This window comes from Simochromis diagramma, unplaced genomic scaffold (assembly GCF_900408965.1).
Source record: "Simochromis diagramma unplaced genomic scaffold, fSimDia1.1 OVJJ01000426.1, whole genome shotgun sequence".
NCBI lineage: Eukaryota > Metazoa > Chordata > Actinopteri > Cichliformes > Cichlidae > Simochromis > Simochromis diagramma.
The window spans coordinates 2,287,216-2,309,816 of NW_024387170.1; the positions used below are offsets into that span (position 1 = coordinate 2,287,216).

The following is a 22,601-nucleotide window of genomic DNA, read 5'->3' on the forward strand; positions in this document are numbered from 1 at the left end:
GCTGCCTCAGGAAGTACATCCTCTGCTGGGCTTTCTTGATGACGGAGGTGATGGTGGGCTCCCACTTCAGGTCCTGGGTGATGGTGGTACCCAGGAAGCGGAATGAGTCCACAGAGGTGATGGGGGTGTCAGTCAGGATGATGGGGGGGAGTGGGGCTGTGTGCTTCCTGAAGTCCACAATAATCTCCACTGTCTTCTGGGCATTCAGCACCAGGTTGTTGTGGCTGCACCAGGACACCAGACGTTCAACCTCCCTCCTGTAGGCAGACTCATCCCCGTCCGAGATGAGCCCAATAACGGTGGTGTCATCTGCAAACTTGATTAGCTTGACAGACTGGTGGGTGGAGGTGCAGCAGTTGGTGTACAGGGAGAAGAGCAGAGGAGAAAGAACACAGCCCTGAGGGGAGCCGGTGCTGATGGTCCGGGAGTCCGAGACATTCTTTCCCAGCCTCACATGCTGCTTCCTGTCCGTCAGGAAGTCAGTGATCCACCGGCAGATGGGATCAGGCACATTCATCTGGGAAAGCTTGCCTCGGAGATGGTCTGGAAGGATGGTGTTGAAGGCAGAGCTGAAGTCCACAAACAGGATCCTGGCGTAGGTTCCTGGGGAGTCCAGATGCTGCAGGATGAAGTGTAGGGCCATGTTGATGGCGTCATCTACAGACCTGTTGGCTCTATATGCAAACTGCAGGGGGTCCAGGAGGGGGGCCGTGAGGGTCTTGAGATGGGAGAGAACTAGGCGCTCAAATGACTTCATGACCACAGATGTCAGAGCCACGGGTCTGTAGTCATTTAGTCCAGTGATCCTAGGTTTCTTGGGGACAGGGATTATGGTAGAGGACTTGAAGCAGGCAGGCACATGACATGCCTGCAGTGAGGAGTTGAAAATGCCAGAAAACACTGGGGCCAGCTCGTTTGCACAGTGTCTGAGGGTGGCAGGAGACACGCCGTCTGGGCCGGGAGCTTTCCGAGCATTCAGGTTCTTAAACTGCTTCCTCACATCTGCTTCATGAATATGAAGAGTTGTGGTGGGAGGAGGTGGTGTGAAATCCTCTTTTGTGTGGGGTGAGGAGGGGGGTGTTGTAGGTGAACAGTTTGAAGGTGGTGATGGCTCTATGGAGGGGGGAGAGGTGGGGGAATTAGTGTCCAAAGTGCCTCTATTGTTGGGGCCGTTGGAGGTGTGAAGGCTGCCTGATGGCTCGTCAAAACGGCAGTAGAAGTCGTTAAGGGTGTTGGCCAAGAGCAAGTCGTCAGTGGAGTGGGGGGTTTTAGGCTTGTAGTTGGTGATATTCCTAAAACCTTTCCACACAGAGGCCAAGTCATTCTCTGAGATCTGCTGCTGCATCTTCTCAGAGTGCTGGTGTTTAGCAATGTCCACTTCTTTAGTGAACTTGTACTTGGCCTCTCTGTAGCAGTCCCTGTCTCCGCTTCTGAACGCCTTTCTCTTTTCCAGCCACAGCTTTTTGAGTTTAGGAGTAAACCAGGGTTTGTCATTGTTATAACTCACCCTGGTGCGTGATGGCACAATGCTGTCCTCACAGAAGTGGATATAGGAGGTGACAGTGTCCGTAAACTCGTCCAAGCTGTTAGAAGCAGCCTTCAATGTGTCCCAGTCTGTGGTCTCCAAACACGTGCGAAGCTCCTCCACAGCCTCGTTGCTCCACAGTTTTTTAGTCCTCACGACAGGTTTGGAGAGCTTCAGCCTCTGTCTGTACGCGGGGATCAGGTGGATCATGACGTGGTCAGAAAGTCCGAGTGAAGCGCGGGGGCACCGCGCGATAGGCCCCGCTGATCGTGCTGTAACAGTGGTCTAATGTCCTCTCCTCTCTGGTCGGGCATTTAATATACTGCTTATATTTCGGAAGCTCATGGCTCAGATTGGCTTTATTAAAGTCCCCAAGAGCAATGATGAGAGAGTCCGGGAATGTCCGCTCCATGTGGAGAATCTGCTCCGCGAGTGCGCACTGAGCTGCCTGCGCATCTGCGTCTGGCGGGATGTAAACAGCGGCCAGGATGAATGAAGCAAACTCCCGCGGAGAATAAAACGGTTTGCAGTGGATAAAAAGATATTCCAGAGAGGAAGAGCAGTGCTGAGCAATCACTGTCACATCTGTGCACCAGCCACTATTGATGTAGAAGCAGACACCTCCACCTTTGGACTTACCGGAGAGAGCGGCCTGCCGGTCCGCGCGCAGCAGATGGAAGCCCTCCAGCTTGAGCGCGCAGTCTGGGATGTTCTCACTGAGCCACGACTCCGTAAAACATAAGACACAGGAGGAGGCAAAGTCTCTGTTCATGCTTCTCATCAGGGCCAGTTCGTCAATCTTATTCCCGAGTGAGCGTACATTAGAAAGGAAGATCCCAGGAAGAGCAGTTCGCAGTCCGCGTCTCCTCAAACGCACGAGTGCGCCGGCTCGCTTCCCTCTCTTTCGGCGTCTCGCTTTCCTGGTCAGAGTCAGCAGTAAATCTGCCGCAGATGCGACAAATATTGGAAATAAATCCACAGGCGTTGTAGTCCTGTAGTTAAGGAGCTCTTCTCTGGTGTACGAATATCCAGAGGAGTGCCCAGACACAGAAGAAATGCACAAAAACAAAACAAAAGTAACGCACTGAAGCACCAGGGCATCCATACGCGGCGCCATCTTGGTAAGGGATGGTACATGCACAAATTGGAGTCTATTAGATAGATATGATACAAACCACTGCAGTGCAGTACCTGTATAAAGGCGATGTATGATTTTGTATTGGGTTTCTCGCAAGCGGTTGCAAGTAAAAGTGGAACTACTCATGTTAATGGCTCCTTTCCACTCCTCTTCGGTATATTGATTATTAAGATCTCTCTCCCATTTATAAATAGCGCTCAGTGTGTTGCTACTAAGAGTATATAAGAGAGAATAAAAAGCTGAGATAAAATGAGTTCTGTCTTTTCACTTAATAAGAAATGTCTCAATATCATCATATATAACTATTTCTGAAGACTGTGGAATTCTAGAATGAACGAAGTTACGAACCTGGAGAAAGCCAAAAAAATGGTCTCTAGGAATATTAAAATTTGACTGCAATTGCTCAGAGTTCATCAGTGTGTTGTTTTGATACAAATTGCCAATTACCCTTAATCCCTTTTTGTGCCACGTATCGAACATACTACGAGACATTCCTGGAACAAAATCTTTGTTTCTCAGTAAAGGAGTCAAGAATGAAGTGCAATCTTCTCTACCCAACATTTTATGCATTTCCCCCCAGACCCTTATTGTATTATAAATATAGCTGTCGAAATTAATGCGTTAATTGCGATAATTAAATTTTGGAATTAATTACGTTAGAATATTTAACTATTTAGCGCAACACGCAGATAAGTCGCTCCCATAATTCCACTTGATTTTTTTTTTTTTTTTTTTTTTTTTTTTTAAACACAACCACTTATTAAAGTCCTAGACGCAACATAAAACCATCAGAAGTCCTGAAGTAAGCACTCGCAGGCTCTCGTGGACAGAGCTGTCAGTGTCTGTTTAACCATGCTGGTTTTCTGCTGCTGTCTGCGCAGTGTTAGGAGAGATTTAGTGCAAACTTTGTGGCGGGACAATAAGAGCACAAACTAAATTTCAGTCATTGTCAGTCTTTTGGCCTACAATCGATTTCCCCAGTCACAATCAAAGTCTTTTTTTTTTTTTTTTTTTTTTTTTTTTTGTGTCCCGTTTGGATCTTTAGCCATCAGAATTGTTGTCTTAAGGCCAAGAAAGATGCCAAGCGGATTTATTTTACCAAGTGGATCATCATTGCCTTGCCATATTGGTCCATTTGATTGACCTTTATTATAATTATGAATTTATTTTATTTTCAGTTGCTACAAACGGGACAGACATGACTGGGGGATAGGACAGGGAGAAAGAATGAAAGAAAGAGAGGGAGAGAAAGAAAACCAAAGGGGAGAAGAGACGGTGAGAAGGGGGGGAAGAAAGAAAAAAAAAACAAAAAAAAAACACCTGGATCACCTGTATGGAGAAAAAAAAAACAGAAGAGAAAGCAAACAACAAAGAGCAACATAAAAAAAAAACGGCACCATCACAATAAACTAGCTAGCAGTAGATATCAGTAGATACTAAATAATAAACGATATTGTGCAGCACGCAAGATAGACAGCGCACAATGTGCTTTGAGGCAGCAGCCAAGAAACGTGTAGTCCGCGTCTGTGAATACCCGTGTGTACACCTGTGTGCATACCTGTGTGGATCAGCATGCTTGCATTCCAAAGGTTTCTCCATGTAACGATCTGCTACGGAGTGTGGGGAGCCACAGCCCCGTCCTCCAGGGTATGAAGCAGGTATGGAGGAGATCAAAACTCCAGCCATCCAGAGGCCCCCAGAACACAAGAGACCAAGGAAGACCAACAGAGGGGCAGCCGCGCCACTGTCCCAGTAAGAGCTGAGGAGAGTCCCAGATGAGGGCTCACTCAGCAGCCGTGGAGCAGAAGCTAGGGGGAGTTGCAGTGACGCGCCCGTGAGCTCCGCCGGCAGCCAGCTGTGCCAGAGTGACCGAGCCCCAGGCCGAGAGGCCGGGGGCACCCCACCTCCGAGGTGGCCCGAGCGAGCCCCAGGTTCCAGGCCTCGATAAGTGGCCGCCAAGGAGTGAGCCGGTGTGTACCCGGACGCCCACCCCCAGACACAAAGAACCACCAACGCACCGACACCTGAGGGAGTCCGCCACTGGCAGGGGAAGTGGTGGTGGGTGGAGATAGGCCTCCAAACCTTGGAGGGCCTGAGATGTCCCCAGAGAGGTGGCGTCTGATACCCAACCTGACATATAGACACAGACATACAGGCACACACAGATACAAACATCCATTCCCACCCTCATGCTCTCATATGCACTTACTCCACACTCAACCAACGTGGAGACAGACATAAAGAGATGCTGTACACGCGATCACACTCCCCAAGCGTACTCTATGAACCGGGTCTAGGTACCCTTGCCCCTGGAGGGGGGAACTGCACCCAGACCCAGGTGGTGTCACCCTTTTCCCTGCGGTGGGGAGAGTCAGACCGCCCCGACTCCGCAGCAGCAGGGAGGCCCCACACTCCAGACCGCAGTCGGACGGCCAACTCCTCCTAGCCCCCCAGCTCCAGCAGGCCGCAGAGAACGGGGGTGAGAGAAGACTCCAAACCTCCCTCCACCCGCTCATTGTAGTGTTGATGCATGTGTGTTCTAAGGTGCAATTAAAACCCAGGAGGGCATGGAGCTACCTGCCAGAGAGCAGCAGGTAAGCGCATAGTCCCTCCAGCTAGCCCTCAATGTCTTCGTGTATTCAAAATTGAGAGGTGGGCAACGACGCCAGGGGTGAGGTGTACAACCTGATGGTAATTTGGACTCCGTGTATCGTGCCCACCCCCAAGATCCTATATGTATGTGTAATGAGAGTGTGAGTAATGTGAATGTCTAAGTTGTGGGATAAAATTGAGGCAGAGGCAGCCAGAAGGGGACGGGGGGGGGGTAGCCTCCTCTGCACCCTGGTGACATACCCCTACTCCAAGGCCCTGCATGTGTGGGTGGTTGTGGTGGAGCGGGAAGAGGGAGGCAGCTGGAGATGGGGAGGGAAGGAAGGGAGGGGCAGGTGACCCTCCACTTGATTTGTTTACCGCGCCACTGAAAATGGAGAAGCAGGAACAGGATGGCCTTCTGGATGGGGAATTTAAATACAAGAAGAACATAGATGGGACAATAAACAAACGCGTTGTAATTTGCACTCACTGTAGTAAAGAGTTTCAATTTCACAGTTCAAATTCGACCTTAAAATACCACCTTAATGCCAAACACGCGTTTGTCGGGGCAGCAGCTTCACCCGGCCTGCGTCAGACCACTCTTAGTGAACGCAGGCCACTCGGTAAGTCTTCTTTGGACAAACTGACCGACAATATAGCCAAATGGATAGCAAAGGACTGTAGACCGCTAAGCATTGTGGAGGACAAGGGCTTTGCGGATGTTTTAAAGGTTGCATCTCAGGACGCGTCCTACAAGCCCCCAGCGAGAAGCACAATAACAATTCGAATCCATGAACTGTATGAAACGGAGAAAAAGAAAAAAGAAGAGGCTTTAGTTCACACAGAATGCGTGGCTCTGACAGGAGACCACTGGACATCATTGAGTAATGACAATTACCTGGGAGTTACTGCGCATTTAATCATTGAAGCCTGGGGTCTGACATCCTTTGCGCTGACTATAATGAAAACGGAAGAGCGGCACTTTGCGGAGGCTTGTGCAGAGCAGTTCCAGACTGTTGCTCGCAGGTGGAGAATTGAGGAGAAGGTGACAACAGTAGGCACGGACAGTGCGCGCAATATGATCGCCGCGGCTCGCATCATGCCATTCAATCACATGCCGTGTACCGCGCACATTCTACAGAGATGCATCACAGTGAGTCTCGCAGACAGTGGCTTTGTCACTGCGCTGGCCAAATGCCGCAAAATTGTTGGCCATTTTAAGCACAGACCAGCAAACACAGCAGAGCTGAACGCAGAGCAGGTGTCACTGGGGCGCAAGCAGGAGCAGTTGGCCCAGGACGTGCCTACGCGCTGGAACTCCACGCTGGAGATGGTGAAGCGCTTGATCCGCAACCAAACTGCAGTAACCGCGACTCTGGATAAACAAAAGCATAAACTTGTCCTCCTGACGCCTCCAGAGTGGGACAAACTCCAGAGACTGGAGACACTTCTAGAGCCCTGCAGGTGAGCCTGTCATTGTGACCATAATTGTAGGTTTAGATTAAATGTATCAAACATACATCTTAAATCAGTTTTGTTATTATGAAAATGTCTTATTTAAAAAATAAATGAAATCAAATATTTTATTAATATTACCTAGTATTAAAAAGCTTTTTTTTTAATTTGCTGTCTTATCTGTGTGTGTGTGTGTGTGTGTGTGTGTGTGTGTGTGTGTGTGTGTGTGTGTGTGTATTCCACTGCAGATATGTGACTGAACTGCTGGGAGGAGAGGCCTACGTCTCCTGCTCTGTAGTTCTACCAGCCTTCTGCCACCTGCGCCGTGTCATGGAAGTAACTGATGAGGACCCTGCATATGTGGTGAGGTTTAAAGAGAAGTTTAAGGAAGACCTTGCTTCCCGCCAGGAACATACCAACTATGCATGGCTCCAGGTCGCAACTGCACTGGACCCACGTTTTAAAGACCTACGCAGTGTGCCCAAGACTGACAGAGAAGCAGTGTGGACCACACTGGCAGGCATGCTGCATGAAGACTCTCCTAGAAGATCACACACTGCAGAAGAAGGTCCAGCCAAGAAGAGGCTGAGCCTGCTGCAGATGGACTCTGACTCTGAGTCAGAGGAGGAGGTACAGCAGGACAGAGCCATACAGCGCTACAGAGCAGAGCCCTGCACTGCCTTAGAGGACTGTCCCTTACAGTGGTGGGCAGCTCATGCAGGAGCCCACAGCCAGCTGGCCCGCCTTGCTCGCAGATACCTGGCCACTCCTGCCTCCACAGTGCCCTGTGAGAGGCTGTTCTCTGTAGCAGGGCACATTGTGAACAAGAAGAGGTCTGCTCTGCACTCAGAGAACGTGGACAAGTTGGTTTGTCTCAGCAACTGGCTGAAGGATGAGTAGACCAGAGGACCGTGTGTTTAGAGCTTGTTCTATGGTTGAATGTGATTTAAACAATACTTTTCACTGTTGTTCATATTTTTTTGCACTAATCTACCTTACCCAAAAGGATGATTGGAGATTTTTTCTATTTTGCCTGTTGAATTAGGCCTATGTTCTGTGAACTTGAAGATGTATATGGATAAAACAATGTGCTAGATTTAAACGGGTGGAAAACATTCAGTAAAAATCCCTCACAATTATTTGAAGCCCTGTTCTGCTTGTACTGCTTGTACTCACAATTAATAATAAATAAAACAAACAAGTGTGTTAAAAACCACTATCTGTCCCGATTTTTACACATATATACTAGGGGTGCAACGATATTCGTATCGATATTGAACCGTTCGATACAGTGCTTTCGGTTCGGTACGCATATGTATCGAACAATACAACATTTGTAATTTATTTGATCAATTTTCCTTCTGACGATGCTGTCTGTGTTGAGCGCTCAGTGAATCTGTGTTCGACTACTCCGCCTAGGCTGCACTGTCGAGCGCAGATCCACTGAGCGCTCAACACAGACAGCATAGTCAGAAGGAAGAGCGCAGGGCAAGCTAGCGAGACAGAAGTTAAGCTCTACTTGCAACATTCAGATCTGGCGTTTGGAATTATTTTGGTTTTCATGTGACGTATGACCCTGAAGGTAAGCGAGTCATGGACTAAAGTAAAACAGTATGTTGGATGTGCCACGCAATGCTCAATTACATTGGTGTGAACTAGTGTGTTAGCGCAGTTAGCTCGTTAACGTGTTTGCCGTCTAGCCCCATGCACGGAGCGATCGGCGGTAGCTCGTTAACGGAGATTTGCCGTGTTGTGGCGTTAAGGTCATTTCAACGAGATTAACCTGAAAGCACTAGTGGGAACACAACGAATATGACTGCACATTTACGCCGACATCATCCTAGTGCAAAGACAAGTGGAAGCAGACAAAAAAAAGCAAGCATGCTACTAACTTTAGCCGAGTCATTTAGACAGCTGTTAGCACATGATTCTCCTTATGCTGCTGAGAATATAGCCCAGAAGAAGCGGATAGTATAGCTTTTATTTTGGAAAGGGCCATTTCTCTGTAATAAACTCTCTTTTCCAAAGATGAGTGATTCCTCAATCAGATACAGGGCTTGCAATATCGCTAGCCCGACGTCCCGGAGCTAGCGATTTTTTCAGTCGGGCTACCAAAATCTATCTCTTCCCTGCCCGTCGGGCTATTGTAGGAAAAATATATGTCAATGCTTTTGCATTCTTTCGGAAATGTAGCTGGGTAATTATGTCATTGGCATCGGTGAGCCACTGTCAATATGTGACATATTGAAGTCGCGTTTGAATTTGCGCTTGTTTTTTTGCTTTCACTTTGCAATCGTGCGAACTGTGTATAGAGAGCGACAGCACTGATCTGTGAGTGATGATAATTTGTGCACCAATTCCTCTGACATCGTCTTATTAATCGTTAGCTTACTATGCAAACATGACAAGTGAAATCTCCCGCAGCAAGCTTAAACATGTGAGAGGTTGATCGCGCAGAGAATCGCTGAGAAGAAGACAGCAAGAAAAGCTTACCAAAAACGCTACCAAGCTTACAAACGACTATAAGGCAAAAGAAAGTGAGCTTATGGTTTCATGACAAAGAATTTCTGTGCTGCGAATGAGCTAAATACCAGGGTCCTAAGTGGTCCGCAGGTGCGATTCGCTGTCAAATAAAAACGTGACAGGGTTAGGGTAATTTAAAAACGTACTTTTGAGTAAAATATTATTATATTTAATAAATGACAAATTAAAAGGATGACATTTTTTTGTACGAAAAATATCGAACGTGACCCAAGTTCGACCGAACGACCGTGATTTTGTGTACGTTGCACCATATATTTCGAGTTGCGATTAAATCCATTTTAGGCTGTGATTAATTCGCTTCCAGCACAACACCCAGCCTACGTCAGACCACGCTGAGTGAACGCAGGCCACTCAGCGTGGTCTTAGCATTAAATAACACTAACAAGTGTGTAAAAATCCGCTATCTGTCCGTATGTTTGCACACATTTTGGTCATATTTCGAGTTGCGATTAATCATGATTAATTAATTTTTAGGCTGTGATTAATCTGATTAAAAATTTTAATCATTTGACAGCCCTAATTATAAATGATTGGGTTATTCTTAATCCCCATTTGTAATATTGTTTTTTTTGTCACAGACAGCTAAGCTCCAAAGGGAATAAGGTAAAGTGGACCAAGAGTCTAGGTGAGAGTGAGAATTTAGATAAGCATGTAGCCACTCCCATAAGACACGGCTATGACATGCCCATGTCTTTTGATTGTTTCAAATACCTTAGAACATGTTTCACAGTAGTCCAATGTTCCACAGCTGGTTCTTTGAAGTGCTGTGACAGCTTACTTACAACAAAACTCAAATCTGGTCGTGTGCAAGAGGTCAAGTAAATAAGGCTACCTACTGCCTCTCTGTACATTCTGACATTGTTCATTTTCTCAGCATCATCATTGTAGTTCAACTTTTGTTCACAAGGAGTTGATCTTAGTTTACAGTCTTGCATTTGAAATCTTTCCAGTATGTTTTCTACATATCTCTCTTGTGACATTTTTACACAATCTTTGGTTTGCTCAAAATCAATACCAAGAAAATGTTTGAGTTTCTCCATATGTTTCATTTTGAACCTTGCAGTTAGCATTCCCTTCACAGTTTTCAAAACACTTTCATCACTGGCTGCAATAATAATATCATCAACCCATATAATCATGATCACTTTGTCTTTTCCTGTTTTCCTTGTGTAAACACAATGATCTACAGGACTCTGCATGAAGCCGTTCTCTATCAAATAGTCATAGTCATGTAATGTCCTGTTCCAGTTTCGGCCTGACTGTTTAAGCCCATAAAGTGACTCTTCCAGCTTATAGACCAGTTTCTCATCTGTTTTTCCTTTTACTTCATAGCCTTCTGGCTGCTCAATATAAACTTCAAAGTCTATTGGTGCATGCAAGTATGCAGTTTTTACATCCATCTGATGCAAAATCAGGTTTTCTTGTATTGCACACCGCATCAATACTCTTATGCTTGTCAGGTTAGCAGTCGGAGAAAAAGTTTCATCATTGTCTATCCCAAAACACTGGTTGTAACCTTTAGCTATGTACCGTGCTTTATATTTTTTTGATCCATCACCACTGTTTTTCTTCACATATACCCATCTACCCCCCACTGCTTTCTTTCCCTCAGGTAAGATTGTTAGGGTAAAGGTGTTGTTCTCTTTTAAGGATTGCATTTCCTCATCCATAGCTGCTTTCCACTCTTTAGAGTTGGGTGACTTTACAGCTTCACTGAATGTCACGGGTGAGTTACTTATCAGTCCGTAACAGTAGTCTATGTTAGGTAGTCTATGTTAGTCAGCACTTGATCATCAATGTCTTCTCCTGACTCATATTCATTTAGATAATCTGGTTTCTTTCTTGTTCTAGAAGGATACCTTCTGGAGTTTTCAGTCTCATCACTAAGTGGACTGTTCACTTCTGGTTGGTTGTCAGTACCTGGTTCCTGTGAACTGGTACTGGGGCTTTCCCTGTTCATGTTTGGTCTCTCCCTCACCTGTATGTCCTCATCCTCAGATGTTGTATCAGTTTGTGTTTGCTTTTCCTCATTGTGTTTGGTTAAAAACTTAACCAGCCTAAACTTTTGCACTTTAGCGCTGTCTGGGAAATAAACCTTGTATGCTGGACTGTTTTTGTCGTAGCCTACAAAAATCCCTTTTGTACACCTAGAATCCAGCTTACCCTTGTCTTGCTTGTAAGCATAACACTCACACCCAAACGTTCACATTCTGGATAGATTGGGCTTCCCCCCAGTCAGCAAAAAGTAAGGTGTCTGTCCTGTCCGGTTGTTAAAGCACCTGTTTCTCACAATAGCTGCTGTTTGAACTGCATACGTCCATAATTCCTTTGGTACGGCACTCTCAATAAGCATGCACCTTCCCATATCAAAAAGTGTTCTCCAGCCACGTTCTGCTGTACCATTCTGGTGAGGGGAATATGGGGCTGAAGTTTCATGTCTTATTCCATGTTTGTTTAACAATGCCTGGTAACTCTTTGCCATGAACTCTGTGCCGTTGTCTGACCTGATACACTTTACCTTCCCGTGTGGGGCTGTATCGGCCAAAAAGATTTCAGTTGCTGCATTTTTTTACTTTTGTTTTTGAGAAAATATACAAATACTGCACCGGAAAAGTCATCGGTAAACAATAATGCATATCTGCATATCTGTGTCCATCTCGTGATTCTGGATCTATCGGCCCTGCTAGATCCGTATGTACCAGCTCGAGAGGTTTCTCAGCTCTTCTGTCAGGGTTTCTATTCCTAGTCTGGACAAATTTTACCTGGATACACACCTCACAGTTCAAACTTTGGTTGTCTGTTTTCCCCTTGATTTTCATACCTTCAACCACATTTTGTAACTTCAGAATGTCACTATGATTGCAATGTCCCAAAATTTCGTGCCATGTCTGCACATCAAAACAATTATTATACTTATCATCATACTCACTTACAGTTTCAAGGTAATAAAGTCTGTTGTGCTCATGGATGTAGAACTTTGTACCGTCTCTGTGTTGAAGGACGTTCCTTCCTTTCTTAAAGATGATAGTAGCTCCGTTCGCGGTGGCCGCTCTCACAGAGAAGATATTCTGTGGAAATGAGGGAATGTATAGAGCGTCTTTCAGTGTTGTTTTACACTGTCTCCCTCTGCTGTCAATCAAGCACACCTCTGCATCTCCTCTGCCTTCAGCCACTCCTTTACACCTGGTGCCATTAGCTAATTCCACACAGTGTGTTCCCGGCTGGAAGTCGTCGTTAAATTTCTTGAACGCTGTTTTATCATTCAGGATGTGTGATGTTGCGCCAGTATCCACCATCAGGCCTTTGGTCCTGATGTCCTGTCGCTGTTGAGGTTCCGTGTAGTCATCGCTCATCCGGAAGACATAGGTGTCGTCGCTCTCTGTGTTGCCGCCCTCCTCCGAGGCTGTGCGCGCTTCATCATTCCGTTGTCGTCTCCTGCAAGTCGACTCTCGATGGGTGTTGCTTCTACAGTGACCGCACCACTGTTTGTAGCTCTGGCCTTGTGTCCCCGCTGGCCACACTTAAAACAGACTATGTCTGACATGTCTCTCCTGTGGTCACTAGCAGCTGCTGCGGGTCTCGCGTTGGGTTGCACTCTCGCCTTCATGATGTTATCCTCTTGTTCCACTAAGCGCATTTTCTCAGTGTCCTCATAGCTGCGGAGTTTTGTTTTAAATTCCGCAAACTTGATTTCTGATTCACTTTGCGTAATGTGAAGAGAAAAAGGTTTAAATGCTTCTGGTAAACCTTTTAACACCATTTCTACGAGCAGACCATCACTCAGTGTCTCTCCAGCATTTCTCAGGGCTGTAATAAATGTCTCTGCGTGTATGATGTACTCCGTGATGCCCTCACTGTTTGCTTTCTTCAGAGAAGTCAGTTCGGTATAAAGGCTGATAATTCTTGGTTTACCTTTTCCCGCATAATAGTCTTAAAATTTTCAGTGATTTTCAGCTTCTCTCATCACGAGCGATAAACTCTTATCATCCAGGAACTGTATTAACTCTGCATAGGCCTGGGCATTCTTATCTTCGTCATCCTCATCTTCGTCATCACTTTTCAATATTGTGTCTTGATTTACTTTAGCTCAACTCAGTGATTAACAGAGTAACGATGAATCACAATTAACAATAACAATGTTGTAGTGCATTACTGAGTCGTGTAAACTCACTGGGTTACAATTACAACACAAAGAAATCACAAAACTCCATGAACTCAACTTATCCTTATTTATAATGGCGTAACTGTAGATATTGTAGTTTTTCTTCATCTTAAGTTTAAACAACTTGCATATAAATCATTATAGTATGATGCTATGATACATATTATTGGGGCACTACTCCAATCTCAAATTTCATTCTGTATTCTGACATTCCTCTTTATACTATGGTATTCCATTTGGTGCTCAGTTGAGCTGTCAAATATATTTTTGTGATGTGTATGAAATACTTATATACGTCATATAGATGTTGGCATTCACATTGCTTTAGGCATTGTTTAAGCAAAGTTTCATCAAGCTTGGTCAACTAGTCTAAAAGGAGATGGGGAATATACAAACATACATATATACATACGCTACGATCATTAGGACATAATGTCTGCAAGGATTAGTAAATTGTTAAAAGGTATGGTAATATCACAAATGGTGTATTTAATTTTACTTGCCTATCTTAAAATAATATAGTATTATTATATTATTTTCTATTAAGTAATAATAATAGAAATGCATTGCCTTTCTAATACTATTGCAATAGCATGCATATTCTATATTATTCTTAATGAATCTGCAAGTTTAATGAATTTGAGCAATACATATAAGATGCCTGCAAAATTACAGGCTTGCATTATTAAAAATACAATATAATTTAGTGTCATCTTATAGCGTTTTTTCAGATAAGCAGCATGAACGGGGGAACATTTTAAAAATGTTTTTATAAAAATAACAATAGTGAGTTTAGAGTGAGAAAAAAGGACCATTCACAGTCAGCAGTGGGCACCACGGCGGAACGTAATGCATCTGCAAGGCAAGTATTCCAAACCTAAATTCAGTAGCATTAGCTAGCTATTATACCACAGTGTTTTTATTCCAAAATGCATATGTGCAGCCCTTATTATTATTCAATCTGTAGTCCGTTCCTCCCTGTTTGAAATGATTGTTTCTCCCTTCCTGTTTTATTTTGTTAGTCAACTGTCTTCAGTATGTTGCATTCAGTTTTCTTCCATTTGTATCACTGTGTTAATTAGTTTTAGCTGTACTTTATTTCCCATCTCTACTTACCTTAATTCCCTTGTGTGTATTTAGAACCTATTTTCTTTGGATTTTTTTTTTCAGATTGTTTGTGAACCTTCTGTCATATAATCCCTGTAGTCTGAAGAAATTTAGTGTTTGCTGGATTTTTTTCCCTCTGCGAACCTGTGTTTTACTGTATCATTGACATCTGTATACAACTTTATTAAAGGTTAGTTTTCACTTTAGTCTGCTGGGTTCTGAGTGCTGTATTTGCCTCATCCCGCGCTTCCTGACAGATCAGAAATGCATAGCACTGCTCCAGACAGATGCATTTAATTATTAAAATTTAAAGGAATTTTACAGTTTTACCCTTTGTTAAGTTCTAAAATATATTTTACCCCAGTGTAATGGAATTATGTAAATAATTATATTTATCTAAATAATAATTATCACAATAATTTGTGAACTTAATCTTAAATATTTATTTAAATAATTGGGGAAATTAATTAAAGAAGAAGAAGTAAGAAGTAAACTTAATGTGACTTCTTCACTGTCACTTATGGTTTTGCAGGATGGGGTCAGAATTTTCTCTGCAGTATTAAAAATGGTATTGAGTGTGTAATACGGTGTTGGCCAAGACCACAGCAAAAAGGAGAGGTAGGTGTCTACAAATGTCCAAACATCTTTGACCAACAGAACTTTGCATGCTCACTGAGACTCTAAATTTAGGATAGTCTTGGTTTAAATGCTTTTATTTGTTGTTCTGCTTTGTTTGTATGACTCATTAAAAGTAATTTGGCAGGTAACATTTTTATTTCAGAAGTTTTCTCTTTTGGTTTGTTTGTTAACAGAATTAAATCTTGAGATACAGGAAGTGCGTTGTCATTTTAAAAGTAACTCGCATCATTCGGTAATTTGTCATTTAACCACAGTGTGGTTTTAAGTGCAGCAATGAACGGGTCTTATGCCAGCAGTAGATTCTTTCTTCATTTTAAAATGTTTTGAAGGACAAATATAGCAAATTTAAATGTACTAAAAAGTAATGTTGTATTACAGCAGTATTGTAGTACACAGGGGTGGTTGTAGCTCAGGAAGTAGATTATCTACTAATCAGATGGTTTGTTGCTTTCAAGTTTAATTTGACAAGATACTGAATCTCAAGTGGCTCTCTGATGCATCTATCATCCATCCATCCATTTGCTTCCGCTTATCCTTTTCAGGGTCGCAGGGGGATGCTGGAGTCTATCCCAGCTGTCATAGGGTGGGAGGTGGGGTACACCCTGGACAGGTCGCCAGTCTGTCGCAGGGCCAACACACAGGGACAGACAACCATTCGCACTCACATTCACTCCTATGGGCAATTTAGACTTTTCAATTAACCTATCCCCACAAAGTGCATGTCTTTGTCTGTGAGGCAACAGTGCTAACCACTGTACCATCGTGCTGCCTGCGTACATACAAGTGCTTGTAAGAATAGGTGAATGAGCTGTGTTGTATATAGTGATTTGAGTGCTCAAGTACAGTAAAAAAAAAAAAAAAAAGTGCTATTCAAGAACCAGTGCATTTACCTTTACATGGCATCTGCCTTTTGAGAACTTAGTTATCTCCCTCTCTATCTTTTTCTCATTCCAAAATTATTTGGAAAAGTATTGAAAGAAATAACTTAATAACTGGTTAATAATGTTTTATTAACTGGTCGGTTAAAATATTGTCAAAAGACTCATTATAAAGCAATAAAGATCTGAGTGAGTTAAAAACAAATAAAAGTGACAGCTTACAGATGTGGCTTAACAGGACTAAACATAAACCTACAGGTAGATAAGTAAAATCTGTTTGCTTACTTTAAAGTACACAGCTTCCTTCTTTCTCTCTTTTCTTTTTCTTTCTGTCTTATTTTAAAAAATAAAGTCAAATATGTCAAAATAGCTACCCAGCAATCTGAAAAAACATTTTCTTATGTTCCTGGGTGAAAGGTCCAGGTACTTTAGTTATAAGAAGTTACAGGCACTGAAACACCAGCCAGGCGATTAAGGGGCAGCATTGTTTCAGTTCAAATGCAGAAAGCCATACATAGCAAAGCTGTTGAAACTACAGTCTTGTCATCTCGATTCACTCCAATGGACCATTTTTTTACAGCAATGGTGGATCATGGAGCCTCGCAAATAGTTCCTGGAAGTTAGTAACAGCTGTGCCAGCACCGAAGTTTCAGATGCACTTTTAGAAGGTAAGAAGTTTGAGCTCAGGTTTTTTAAATGTTATGAAATCAGAAAGAAAAGCTTTCAGTTGTGATTTTTTGCTGTGTTGACCAAGTGAAATATTAGCATTGAGGAATTAAGCTGTCTGGTCTGTTTAAAGTCATTTATCCTCTGCTATGTACAAACTGGTATGATAACTGCACAACAATCAGGGAAACTGATAGCTATTTTTCTGATATATGGCTTTAAATAAAAAAACAGTATTTTTGAGAAGTTTTGTATACAGTTGACTGTTAGCATCTGTGTGACTTTACAGCTCAGCTGATGACAGAAACAGAGGGAAGGCGAAGGATTCAGAATGAGACTAAAACGACAAGGTAAGTTTAAAATATGACACCAGCTCTGAAAAGAAGAATCATCTAATAAAGCAGTTTTATACAGCTGTATTACGTATGTTACCACACACTTTTTTTTAGTGTATATTGAGCACACAAATTCATAGTAACTGATGACACACCGTTTACCATCAACAACTAATTCATTTACATCATTCAAATTGGTTGTTAGAAATCACACCTTATCTCCTGATGCATTTACCCGTCCAGGTCTACACTGGTATGTCTAACATTTTCTTTCTCTCTCTTAACTCTGCCAGCTCAGGTATCTCAGGATAATTCAGCCTGAAAACTTTGCACTAAGACAGCACCCTGACCATAAGACTCATATCCCTGAGTGTTTCAAGCTTATGAAGCGAACACTATATTTGCCAGTATTTTGGGCTTTGTTTGTAAGAAAAAATATTTATTACTTGAATATGATTTGCTGTATTTGTTGTTGTTTTAATCGATGATTATATTAATCTTGTTTTAAAATAAAGAATGATTTTTCTCCTCTTGGTTTCAGGTCACTCTTTTTTTTTAATGTACTGTTATCTCTGAGAGAGTACAGCTTCCCCATGCACCACAGCACACAGCAGTACATATACAAGAATAACAGTGGGAAAAGAACATACGCAGGTGAACATTCAGTTTTTCTCATAGTTATTTGAGATTTTCATAATGAATTGATTTTTGTAAACAACTGCAAGTTAATAGACAACATAAACATAGATGTGTTTGTGAAAAAACAATTATAAGACTAAAATGGCTTTTAACAGCAAGCATGTGGGGATACACTTGATACACAGCAATTTGGGTTTTAACACATCCTGAATCCTGTAAAATGTAAAATTTAACAGTAGATGGACAGAGAAATTCCTGCTTCTGTTACAAACAGTGGACGCTATTATGGTCCACGGTGTTCATTTCCCACTTTGCCTTTCTAAAACATAAAATATACACATATATATAGAAGTTGCAGTAATCTGCAGTAACAACAGATGGAGGTGGCCAACAGGAAAATAATCACAGACATTATCAACACATTTACATGCACACACATATTAGCTGCCTAGGTTAATAGATTCTGACGATTAAGGACCCTCAAATGTACTTGCTATGTTTTTTGCTCACTACTGACTTCGGGGCTTTAAATACATTATCTCCCTCTGCTGGTAATGCAATTTCTGCATGCAGGAATGGATTACCATTTCATGTTTTGGAGAAACAAAGCATGAAAAGGAGACGGTGGAGCTGCGCGTCTATGCCGGTTGATGTTCAAGAGTATACCAGATAAAAAACATGGAGAAAACATAACCTTTCTTGCTCAAGAGGGGTAGGGAGAATGGATGGAACGGTAGGGTTGGCAGAAATTTAGCTATTTTTTTGGCACATAAGGCAAGAGTATTAATGGAAGTAGTCTCCTAGTTACTGCCACTCCTATGCTCATTAGGGAACCACTGGCTAGCACTGTAATGCCCCAGATCTGTCATAATGATGAATATAGTTATGTGATTGCAATCTGTCTTACATGCCTCCATGTTGCACTGAGGCATGTAATACAACATGAATGTTGTACTGTACTGAAATGCTTTGGTAAGGAAATACAGCATGTATACAACAAAACCAATCAGTATTTGCAGTTGTCTCTTTGTTGTTGTGGCAACCAACACCCATGAGCATGCCTGAACTTTGTCATTGAATTGTTTTTTTTTTTGTTTGTTTGTTGTTTAATTAAAATATAGGCACATAGTGTGGAGTTGATTTATATATATGTGTGTGCGTGAATGCGTGTATATAATTCCCCACGTGCCCTGTAGTCGGTCGGTCTTTAACCTTCAAGCTCAGGTACTCTCCCTCATGGATCTTCGTTGTTTAATCCTGGATAGTGGTTGTGACATTCACTAGTTTTAAGCCTCCTTCCTTCTGCTTAGCGTATAGTCTCAGGGTGCTGGACTTGGGGTGAAACCCTCCATGCATGGTGAGGAGCTTCTGTGTCTTGATGTCAGTGGCTTCTGTTTCCTCCTTTGGACACTTTATTATCCAGCTCATTGCTGTAGATTCTAATGGTATGCATCAGTAAATTGATATCTTGGTCACTCCTGGCATACAGCTTGGTGTCATCAATGTAGAGGAGGTGGCTAATGATTGCACTATTCCATAGACAATATCCATAGCCAGTCTTGTTAATGATCTCAATGAGGGGGTTGAGGGGGCTTGACTTGCTTTCAGTGTAGATAAGCATTGGCAACACTTTTTAAGCAACTTTTCCTCCAGAAGTTTCCTCCATTGAGTCACTAAGGGATAAGGTTAAATAGCCCTAAAAGTTACCTCCTGTCTCCTAACCACGTTTCCTCAACCTCAGTGGACACAGCACAAGGTCACCAACACTCAGACAAACCTCCACATCAGCATTGAAGTAACAAATTTGAAACAAACTTTTCCCTCCACAAAGAAATCATAACTTTAAGCTGTTGCACCATCTCCTACTCTCGAATCTTGGAACGGTTATGTCATTGACAAGCCATTAACATTTCACACCCCATGTCATACCCTAGTAAACTGCCAAGTGCACAAAAAGCTGAAACAAAAAAGGCCCTTCACTTTGTGATGGAAGTTTTGTGGTTTATGCTCACATTTAGATTCAGGTGCTCAGAATTTTACTGTAGAATGTTGTATAGCCTTTTATTTCCCAGGTGAAGGACATTCATTTGTCACTATGCCTTGGCCACAGCTGATCGCATTGCAGACTTTATTAACAGAGAATTTCATGACAACTTCTATTTGTAAGAGTGACAACAACTGGTATAAATGGGCATGAGAAAAAGAGAAGTGTGATGTTCTGAGAACCTGAAAACATTTACACAAGACACAACAGTGTAACAGTGTAGAGTGCCGTGGATGTCTGCAGTACTGACATTGTCCATAAGAATAATTCTTCTTTTTACTATTCATGTACAAGTATTGAGTATATTGATCACGATATACTTATGATGGTAAATCATACAGTTTATGGTCAGACATTCTTTTTAGATTAGTGGCTACTCTCTCTCTCTCTCTCTCATACACACTCACACACACACACACACAAACAGATTCTTCAGTGAGATTTCTTATATTCAAAATCATGAATAATGATGGGTTAGAAACACTTTTTTTTTAACTTTCCACATTCCTGCAGCTACACACAGACACTAATCTGCCAAGGTCATGTCGGTGCACACAAAATCCCTTAAAGCATTAAAACAGACACTGTCATTATTTAAAATGCATTTCTCGTTCAAAATATTAATCAGACTTCTACTTTCATTATATTGTTAACTAAGAATAAAGATGATTTATTATTAGCAAGAGCATGTATAGATAAACTCTGTTTTAGCACTCTGTATTTTAACCTAAAAGGCTGGATGTTAAGACCTTTTACCTTCTCTGAAGATGTGATGACAGGTAATACACTTTCCCACCTAACTCAACAATAGAGAGCTGTAGACGATGATAGCTCACAATAGACTTATATTATATGCATACCATTATACATACATTTTACTGAACAAGCACATACACACACCCACATAGAGTAAACGTATACATTTTGTAACGGTGTCAAAAACCCTGTCCATCACATTCACACTTAACAACTCCACTCTAAAGTAAACCTAATGCAAAAGAGTTGAAGGATGAATAACAGTAAGAAGTGAAGGGATCCAGACAAGAATGAGTAAATCAGAAATGTGAAAAAATAACCATGACAGTGGTTGATTGGTCACTTATGGGGCACAATTATCAGCTCACAATATCTAACCCCCAACTGTTATGTGCCATCTCCTTTTTCTTCTTTTACTATGAGGAAGAGTGTTGTAATTGATCTCTTCCAGTTTCATAAGCACTCTGTGACTAAATTAATAGATTTATTATGTATTATAAGTTTATAGCTGCTAAATATTACATCAGCCCGTGTGTACATATAGTACACTGTTCTTGGTCTCTCACAGCTGCAAGCATTGTACCTCATTGTTTTTCAGCCACACGACTTGGACACGTTGAAGTAACTGAGCTGACCATGAACTCCTATAGTATTCTAGTCAAATGTGATGTTAAAAGTTGTCTGAAATTAGTGGATATAATAGGATGATGATCTGCACTCCATCGTTACAGTTGTTACATCATTTTGGAAAATTTATTTTTTCTTTGGAAAAATGTTTTATTTACATAGTGCTGTTAGTGTCCCCCTGTACTCTGTGATTCTTATGCCAGTGTTTGTCCTATAGCAAAGAATATAGTTTGTAAGTGCCCTTCAATTATAGCACTTGGTATTTTCAGCAAAGCTTATGCAGTAGTTGGAGATGTGTAATATAGTACACTTGTGTACTGTGGTGTGTGATCACTTTTCTACATATCTCTAAAAACACAGATTTACTCAAAAAAACAGGCCACATTTCCACTGAAATAAGTACTATGCAGTGCATCCGGAAAGTAATAACAGTGCTCCAGTTGTTTTATAGGCCTTACCTGACGTTATACCGTAGTGACACACATTAGATGACCCCACACAGTCATGCAAGTGCTTTCCTGAGGCCTCTGGCTATCATTACTGCTCCTGTATGGTCACCAGGAACTAGCTTGTCTGCAAACATGAATACCTTTGGCAATGTGGTGTACTTTGGAATAAGGCTGTAATATGACAAAACGTGGTATAAGTGAAGTGCTGGGAATTTTTTCACTGTATATTAAAATATTGATAACAAAAATGTAATTCAGTTTTATTTATATAGAACCAAATCACAGTTGCTTCAAGGCGCTGCGATGATACAGAGAAGACAGAAAAACCCCAACAATCAGATAACTCCCTGTGAGCAAGTGCTTTGGGGACAGTGGGAAGAAAAAAACTCCCTTTTAACAGGAAGAAAACTTTGGCAGAACAAGGCTCAGAGAGTGGCGGCCATCTGCCATGACCGATTTGGGGTGAAGTGAGGAAGACAGAACAAACATGCTGTGGAAGAGAGACAGATATTAATAATAAGTAACGATTAAATGGAAAGTGGTGTATAAACACATATTTTTTAGGGCCAAGTACAATAACCTCTATTTTACCTGAATTTAGAAGCAGAAGATAACAGAGCTGACTTAAAAGAGTTCTATATCTACAGGAAAATCAAAAAATATTAATAAGATGGTAAACAGGGCATGGACACGCCTATAAAAACAATAAATGCAAGAGTTTCCAGTAGATTCAAGTCAAACACACTTAAATGTGCTTCCAAAGACAAAAGCTAACTGTGGCCACAGTAATTGAAAAGAAATGGTGCTTCACTTCTGATTTGGTTATAATTTATGTTAAATTTTAGGATTTCACTTGACAAGCAGTGTTTGGCTTGCTTGTCCTGATGTAAGGTCACTGCTTGTATATGGCAAGTAACTGAGGGAGGGAGTGACAGTAATTAGTGTAGTGATACTGAAGATTTGACTTCAGTCCATATTAAGGGGAGGTGTTGAGGTTTGCTAGCTCAGCTTTTGCTGTTAGCTGTGATCTGGTCTTCCAAAAGAA

At 42.1% G+C, this 22,601-nt stretch overlaps 1 protein-coding gene and 1 long non-coding RNA gene across 3 annotated transcripts in view; both read left to right on the forward strand.

Moving 5' to 3' along the window:
- bach2a (BTB and CNC homology 1, basic leucine zipper transcription factor 2a) overlaps positions 1-22,601 on the forward strand; it is a 48,161-nt gene that overhangs the window by 18,058 nt on the left and 7,502 nt on the right. The gene's annotated exons all lie outside the window — the stretch shown is intronic.
- On the forward strand, positions 15,834-22,033 carry LOC120744648. Its single transcript, XR_005698418.1, has 2 exons — positions 15,834-17,056; positions 17,335-22,033. It is a non-coding gene; the product is annotated as an uncharacterized LOC120744648 (long non-coding RNA).